Source organism: Copadichromis virginalis, linkage group LG17, assembly GCF_057382275.1.
Source record: "Copadichromis virginalis isolate Kocher_CV1m ecotype Utaka linkage group LG17, C_Virginalis_male_GT1.1, whole genome shotgun sequence".
Taxonomy (NCBI): Eukaryota; Metazoa; Chordata; class Actinopteri; order Cichliformes; family Cichlidae; genus Copadichromis; species Copadichromis virginalis.
Genome location: NC_140634.1, coordinates 14,279,303 through 14,287,275, shown reverse-complemented (window position 1 = coordinate 14,287,275; position 7,973 = coordinate 14,279,303).

The following is a 7,973-nucleotide window of genomic DNA, read 5'->3' as shown; positions in this document are numbered from 1 at the left end:
CACTAAAGTTCTACAAATTATTTTTTTTTAATTATACACTGTATTGTCATATATGTTTGGACATGTTTCAAGACTGTTGTACACTACTGCATGTGTAGATGCTGCTTGCAATCTACCCTTTCATCCAAATATGACCCCTTGTAGTTAAAAACAACAACAACAACAACAACAACAACAACAACAACAACAACAACAACAACAACAACAACAACAACAACAACAACAACAACAACAACAACAACAACAACAACAACAACAACAAAATCCCACAACTTTATATCTTTGTAGGTTCTCAGTCATTCAGGTCATGGTAGCAGCAACTGGACTTCTTTAAGGTTTTTTTTTTAATCCATTTCACATTGCAGAATCCAGTGACTGATGTCAGAATGACTGTCCAGCCTTAGTACTTAGAGATGAGGAGTAGTGTCGCATTAGGAAGTTGGCAGGAAACTTTCCCTTTTTCTGTTTGCATTGGTGATAGGCAGGCTGACTGAAAAGATCAGGCGAGTGTCTCTGTGGATGATGACTGCAGATGACATTTTACTCTGTAGAGAGAGCAGGGAGCAGGAATGGTGAGCATGTGAATGTGGATTCGTTTCAATTAAAGATCCACTTTTCAGTCAGCCAGTGACTTGATTCAGATGTGACCTGCTCATCGGCCTTGTATATACCTTATCTGAGTTCTAAGCCATTGCTGACCACCCCACGCCAAACTCTAGAAAAACATACAGTGTGGGGTTGACATGTTCTCCCTATGTTTGTATGGGTTCTCTCCAGGCTTCCTCCCAGAGTCTGAAGACAGGAGATTAGTGAGGTTAGGCTAATTGGTGATTCTATATAGCCCATAATGAATGTAAGTGCAAATGGTTGTCTGTTGTTCTGCGTTATTCCTGCAACAGACTGGTGACAAGTCCAGGGCACACCCTGCCCCTCACCCCATGTAAGCTGGGACTGGCTTTGACCCCCCTTCGACCCTAAATTGGATAAGCGTAAGAAATTGGAAGGATGTATGTTTTTCTAAGTCCTAGCAATATAGAAAGTAATAATTCTAACTGAAACAAATAGAAAAAATGCATAGGGGCTAGGGTTTGGGTTACCACCTATGATGGTTTAGCTCTCAGAGAGCTAATTTACTTTTGCTGTATCTTGATGTGTTGGTTTTAAGAAAGCAATAATACACTTTATTCTTTACAGTTGCCCAAAGTACTTTAGAAAGGCTGTAGCAAATTGATCCCGATTTAGGGAAAAGTCTGGGCAATGTTTTATTAGAAATATAAAATGAAATTGAAATTGAAAACAAAAGAAAAAGAAAAATATTATTAGTGAAAGGAATGTTTGGTGAGAGCTGGAAGTATCTCAGTTAAAGATGCCGAGATTAGTGTTGTGAGTGCCAAGCCTGGACCGAATTAGAAGTGAACATGTAGGAAGGCCGTGGCCATTTGGAGGGACAAGGACAAGAGAAAGAGTCAAATGTCCCCAGGTGGTGATCCTTAATGCAAAGCAGAAGATCGTGTATACACCTGCACCACAACGGTGCACCAGCTAACATTACCACGGGCAAACTAATGTCACTAGAATGACTAAAAGCCTCCCAAAATGTACTCAAGTACAATAACATTTTGAGATGATTCTACAGTGTTGGTAGAGGTTAGTGCTTTCTGATTGTTTTCTTCAATTTTATTTCTTCATTTGGCAGATGTAACAGATCAGTCAGGAGAGTCTTTTTCATTCCAGACCTAATTCACAGAGATTTTCATGGTTCTGCCTTTGAAACAAGAATGCACCTTTGACTAAATGCATGTCCCTCAAAGCAGCAATATTAAGGTTGCAAATCAGTGGCTGCGTTATTCGCATGACACATTAAGTAGGAAATTACCAGTAAGCCACCAGTTGCATCGAGGATCTGCAGTCTGTGGGGGATCGATCTTTGGTGTCTCACTAAAAGCCACATCCCTTGGTCCCATTATGGTTAAACTCATCTCTGGGTTTATTGTGATGGATAAATCAGCTACAGCCCCACTGGGAAGGTTCTCCCTGAGTATGATATACACACAACATGCTTCCTTTATCAGATTTCACGCACCAACTTTCTATAGCCTGTTTTCAATCTTCTGCATCACACACAGTTCACTCCCCTCACAAATCTCAGCTGTCATGGGTGTTTGCTGAAGACTAAAGGCGAACAGAGACATATAAACCACTCAGGGGAAAGAAAAATTGAAGCTGCAAATTACAGGGCTAGAGTTAACCTTTCCATCGTTAAATTATGCAGATGTAACATCGCCAGCCAATAGTGTTTATAGATGGATGCAGATCAGAGTCCCACAGGAGCTGACATACAAATTAAAAAAATTATCTAAAGATCATCACATCCACTGTTGCGGATGAATGTCAGGCTGGGATGACAGCCAAAACCTTCCCAACCCATAAAGAACACTGTATTAGGCCAGCATGTGTGCTCTAATGACACATTTATGAATGTTAATACTGATAAGTAATTGGAAGAGCATATGGGTATGAAAGCCATAACTGACGTGCTATGGAGACAGGGAGCAATAAAAGCCTTTTTCTCATGGGTGAAGAGGAACTTTTTGTATTAAATGTGGGACTCACAGCCGAATGCTGATGTACGTAAAAGCCTTTAATGCAGGTGTTAAGTAAGTGATTTATTTAAAGAAAAGTGGCCAAAAACTGGCATAATCAGAATTTGAAAAACTCTAATGTATAAAATAAAATAAAAAATATTACAGTTTAATAAAAAATAAAATACATTAAGACAGAATGAAGCTGAAATGACACAGTAAGTCCTTCATGATGTGACTCTCGCTGATTCGTCATATCCTGCTGTCAAGAGGCTCAGGAGAAAGACATCACAGCGATTTCCAGTCAATTAAGAAGGATATTTGGTGTTCTTCCTGTTGGAAGCTTCCTGACTAAACACAGAGAAGATGAATGTGTTCAGATCGGAAAAGGATAACCAGTAAACACCATGTTTTACAGAGTGTAGTGCTATATTAGTAATGGTGGACAGTGTTTGTCTACTCAGGCTTGCATGGCAGCCACTGAAGATTCAAAGCGTTTATTGTCATGTGTACCAAGAAAAAGCATTTCTCTGTACAATGAAATTCTTTCTCTGCTGTCCACACACAGATGCCGGTTAATATGTACAATAGATAAAATACTGAAGAAGAATCTCATTTAACCACCACTGAATGTAGCGCGAGGTGAGATCTGGCCCTGTCTTTTCTAGGTATCAGCAAAGAAGAGAATGTCATCCAGCTGATAAATTTAAACCATTTATTAAAATAAAACAAAAAGGACGCATCAATTTCAGTAGTCCTTGTTTGTCCATACAGTGATGTGAATAAAGTGTTTGCCCCCTTCCTGATTTCCTGTTTTTGTATGTTTGTCACACTTTCAGATCATCAAACAAATTTAAATATTAGACAAACATAGCACGAATAAACAAAAAATGCAATTTCTAAATGAAGGTGTTTATTATTAAGGGGGTGAAAATCCAAACAAACATGACTCTGTGTGAAAAATTGACCCCTAAACCTAATAATAGGTTGGGCCACCTTTTGCAGCAACAACTGTAATCAAGCATTTGCAATAACTGGCAAGAGTCGTTTACAGCCCTGTGAAAGAATTTTGGCCCACTCATCTTTGCAGATTTGTTATAATTCAACCACATTGGAGTGTTTCTGAGCATAAACCACCTTTTTAAGGTTATGTCACAGCATCTCAATTGGATTCAGGTCAGGACTTTGACTTGGCCCCTCCAAAGTCTTCATTTTGTTTCTCTTAAGCCATTCAAAGGTGGACGTTCTGATGTGTATTTGGGATCATTGTCCTGCTGCAGACCTGAGGTGTGCTTCAGCTTGAGGTCACAAACAGATCGCTGGACATTCTCCTTCAGGATGTTTTGGTAGACAGCAGAATTCATGGTTCATTTACCACAGCAAACATTCAGCAAAAGGTTTGGTGTGGTTTAGTGTGATGGGTTAGGGCAAAATAGCCCTAGCCCATCACACTATCACCACCATATTTTACTGTTGGTATGTTCCCTTGCTGAAATGCTATGTTACTTTTAGCCACATGTTATGGGACACACACCTTCCAAACGTCATCAATCCACAGAGTATTTTCCCAAACATCCTTGGGATCAGCAAAATGTTTTCTGGCAAAACTGAGATGAGCCTTTACGTTCCTTTTGCTGGGCAGTAGTTTTTTTTTATCTTGGAACTCTGCCATACAGGCCATTTTTGCCTAATCTTATGGTGGAGTCATGAACACTGACCTTAACTGAGGCAAGTGAGTCCTGCAGTCCACTCCTAGGAAGGTTCACCACTGTTCCACTTTTCTGTCAGTCGTTGCTGAGTCGTTGTTTTTTCACACAGGGCCATGGATTTTTCCCCCTTAATAATTCACACCACCTATATATACAGTGGGGCAAAAAAGTATTTAGTCAGCCACCGATTGTGCAAGTTCCCCCACCTAAAATGATGACAGAGGTCAGTAATTTGCACCAGAGGTACACTTCAACTGTGAGAGACAGAATGTGAAAAAAAAATCCATGAATCCACATGGTAGGATTTGTAAAGAATTTATTCGTAAATCAGGGTGGAAAATAAGTATTTGGTCAATAACAAAAATACAACTCAATACTTTGTAACATAACCTTTGTTGGCAATAACAGAGGTCAAACGTTTACTATAGGTCTTTACCAGGTTTGCACACACAGTAGCTGGTATTTTGGCCCATTCCTCCATGCAGATCTTCTCGAGAGCAGTGATGTTTTGGGGCTGTCGCCGAGCAACACGGACTTTCAACTCCCGCCACAGATTTTCTATGGGGTTGCGGTCTGGAGACTGGCTAGGCCACTCCAGGACTTTCAAATGCTTCTTACGGAGCCACTCCTTTGTTGCCCGGGCGGTGTGTTTTGGATCATTGTCATGTTGGAAGACCCAGCCTCGTTTCATCTTCAAAGTTCTCACTGATGGAAGGAGGTTTTGGCTCAAAATCTCACGATACATGGCCCCATTCATTCTGTCCTTAACACGGCTCAGTCGTCCTGTCCCCTTGGCAGAAAAACAGCCCCATAGCATGATGTTTCCACCCCCATGCTTCACAGTAGGTATGGTGTTCTTGGGATGCAACTCAGTATTCTTCTTCCTCCAAACACGACGAGTTGAGTTTATACCAAAAAGTTCTACTTTGGTTTCATCTGACCACATGACATTCTCCCAATCCTCTGCTGTATCATCCATGTGCTCTCTGGCAAACTTCAGACGGGCCTGGACATGCACTGGCTTCAGCAGCGGAACACGTCTGGCACTGCGGGATTTGATTCCCTGCCGTTGTAGTGTGTTACTGATGGTGACCTTTGTTACTTTGGTCCCAGCTCTCTGCAGGTCATTCACCAGGTCCCCCCGTGTGGTTCTGGGATCTTTGCTCACCGTTCTCATGATCATTTTGACCCCACGGGATGAGATCTTGCGTGGAGCCCCAGATCGAGGGAGATTATCAGTGGTCTTGTATGTCTTCCATTTTCTGATGATTGCTCCCACAGTTGATTTTTTCACACCAAGCTGCTTGCCTATTGTAGATTCACTCTTCCCAGTCTGGTGCAGGTCTACAATACTTTTCCTGGTGTCCTTCGAAAGCTCTTTGGTCTTGGCCATGGCGGAGTTTGGAGTCTGACTGTTTGAGGCTGTGGACAAGTGTCTTTTATACAGATGATGAGTTCAAACAGGTGCCATTCATACAGGTAACGAGTGGGGGACAGAAAAGCTTCTTACAGAAGACGTTACAGGTCTGTGAGAGCCAGAGATTTTCCTTGTTTGAGGTGACCAAATACTTATTTTCCACCCTAATTTACGAATAAATTCTTTACAAATCCTACCATGTGAATTCATGGATTTTTTTTTTTTCACATTCTGTCTCTCACAGTTGAAGTGTACCTCTGGTGCAAATTACTGACCTCTGTCATCATTTTAAGTGGGGGAACTTGCACAATCGGTGGCTGACTAAATACTTTTTTGCCCCACTGTAAATTCCCCTTTCGCCCCTGCAGGCGGACTTTATCCTTCAAGCTCGGGTCCTCTACCAGAGGCCTGGGAGGGTTCTTGCGCAGTATCTTTCCCAAGATCTGCTGGAGCCAATCACCTAGCTTGGGGGTCACTGCACCAAGTGCTCCAATTACAACTTGGAACACTGTTAACTTCAGCCTGCACAACTTCTCCAGCTCTTCTCTGAGCCCTTGGTTCTTCTCCAGCTTCTCCTGTTCCTTTTTCCTGATGTTGCTGTCATTCGGTATTACTACATCTATCATTACAGACCTTTTCCTCTGCTTGTCCACCACTACTATGTCCAGTTAATTAGCCATCACCATTTTGTCCACCTGTATCTGGAAGTCCCACAGGATCTTAGCTTGGTCATTCTCGACCACCCTAGGGGGCGTCTCCCATTTAGACCTCAGGACAATTACTCTGTTCCGTAGTAGGGATACATAGTCAGTCTTGCCAATGATCTCACTGAGGGGCTTCAGGCAGAACATCAGTGGGACAGCACATCTCCTTGGCAGATCCTGCACTGGCTTGTGCTATGGGCTTGAAGTTGGCCTCTAGTGTTGTCTGCCACATCCTCATTGAGTTCCTGAAGAAGGCTCTTAGGGTCCTGTTGATGTTGGGTCCTTGTACAATTCTAGGCATTCCAGGATCCAGGTATGGGGCAATAGAGTCATAGGCCTTCTTGTAATCAATCCAGGCAGTGCACAGGTTAGTTAGACTAGTCTTGCAGTCTCAGCTGACTGCTCTGTCTACCAGTAGCTGGCGTTTACTCGTTTCCTTATATAAAACTTGGTCAAGAAACCATATGGCAATTGATAAAAAAAAGAATTGAATCAATAAGCATATTCGATAATGGCATTAGTATCATTAAACCCCTATCAATTACCATCCCTAGCAAGCGCATAACTCGAGATTGTCTGATCATTGTTTTTCTCCAGCATAGCCTGACTAGAAATGTTATGCTGGCTTTGATAGGAAAAAGGTCTGCTGCTTTAGGTTCTGTGTGTTTTATTATGCAGTCAATAGCTTCTTTCAAAAAGCCTAGGAACAGTTCAACTATGCTGCTCAGACAAGCACAACTGTCTCCTTTATGTAAACACACACTTGCAGAATCTATACTTTTTTGCATAATAGCAAATATGCTTGAATATGCTGAGTATGTTTGACTATAAGGAGCCTGTGCTGTTGAGTTGCAGGGCTATGTATTAGGACTCAAGGCTGCCCTAACTGCTGCAGCCATCCGTGCCCTCGAGTATACCAAAGAATCCGACTCATCACAAAGCACAGCTCAGCGCAGCACTCCTAACTAATGTAAAGGTCATTCAGAGAGCTGATCACAGCAAGATGAAGGGGAAGCACGGTAGGCAGCAGGATCAAAAGCATCCGGAACGAAGACAAATATCCAGTTAGGCACCGACTGAAAGAAAGATGAGATAGGAGTCAGAGCTGAGGAGACGCTTGCACTTTAATGGAAGAAAACTTGTGTGTATTCACATCACAGCAAGTAGTAGTACGCGCAGAGTTGGACTGATGAACTGAGTGAAGCGGCGGTTGTTGGACTGCCAAGTACACCTCAAGGTCAACAATAGCAGTATTTTGTTGTCCATGTAGTTACAACAGGCATTTTAGATTCCAGCTAGGATCTGACTGTAAGACTCTGAGGTGTTATTTCCCTGCTCGTTCTGCGTTCCACTATTTTTTTTTTATTCACTAAAAGAAACACTAACATCAATGAAGTCAGAAAGAAAAGCATTGTTAATGAGAGCACTGACAGTGAAGGAAACGTGAATAACAGTATGGCTATTTATTGTGTGAAAAGAACAATATGAAAGGAATAATTTAAAGAGACAACACAAGTTAATCTTTTGAACATGCTGTGTGATATTAAAAAAAATATTTTAC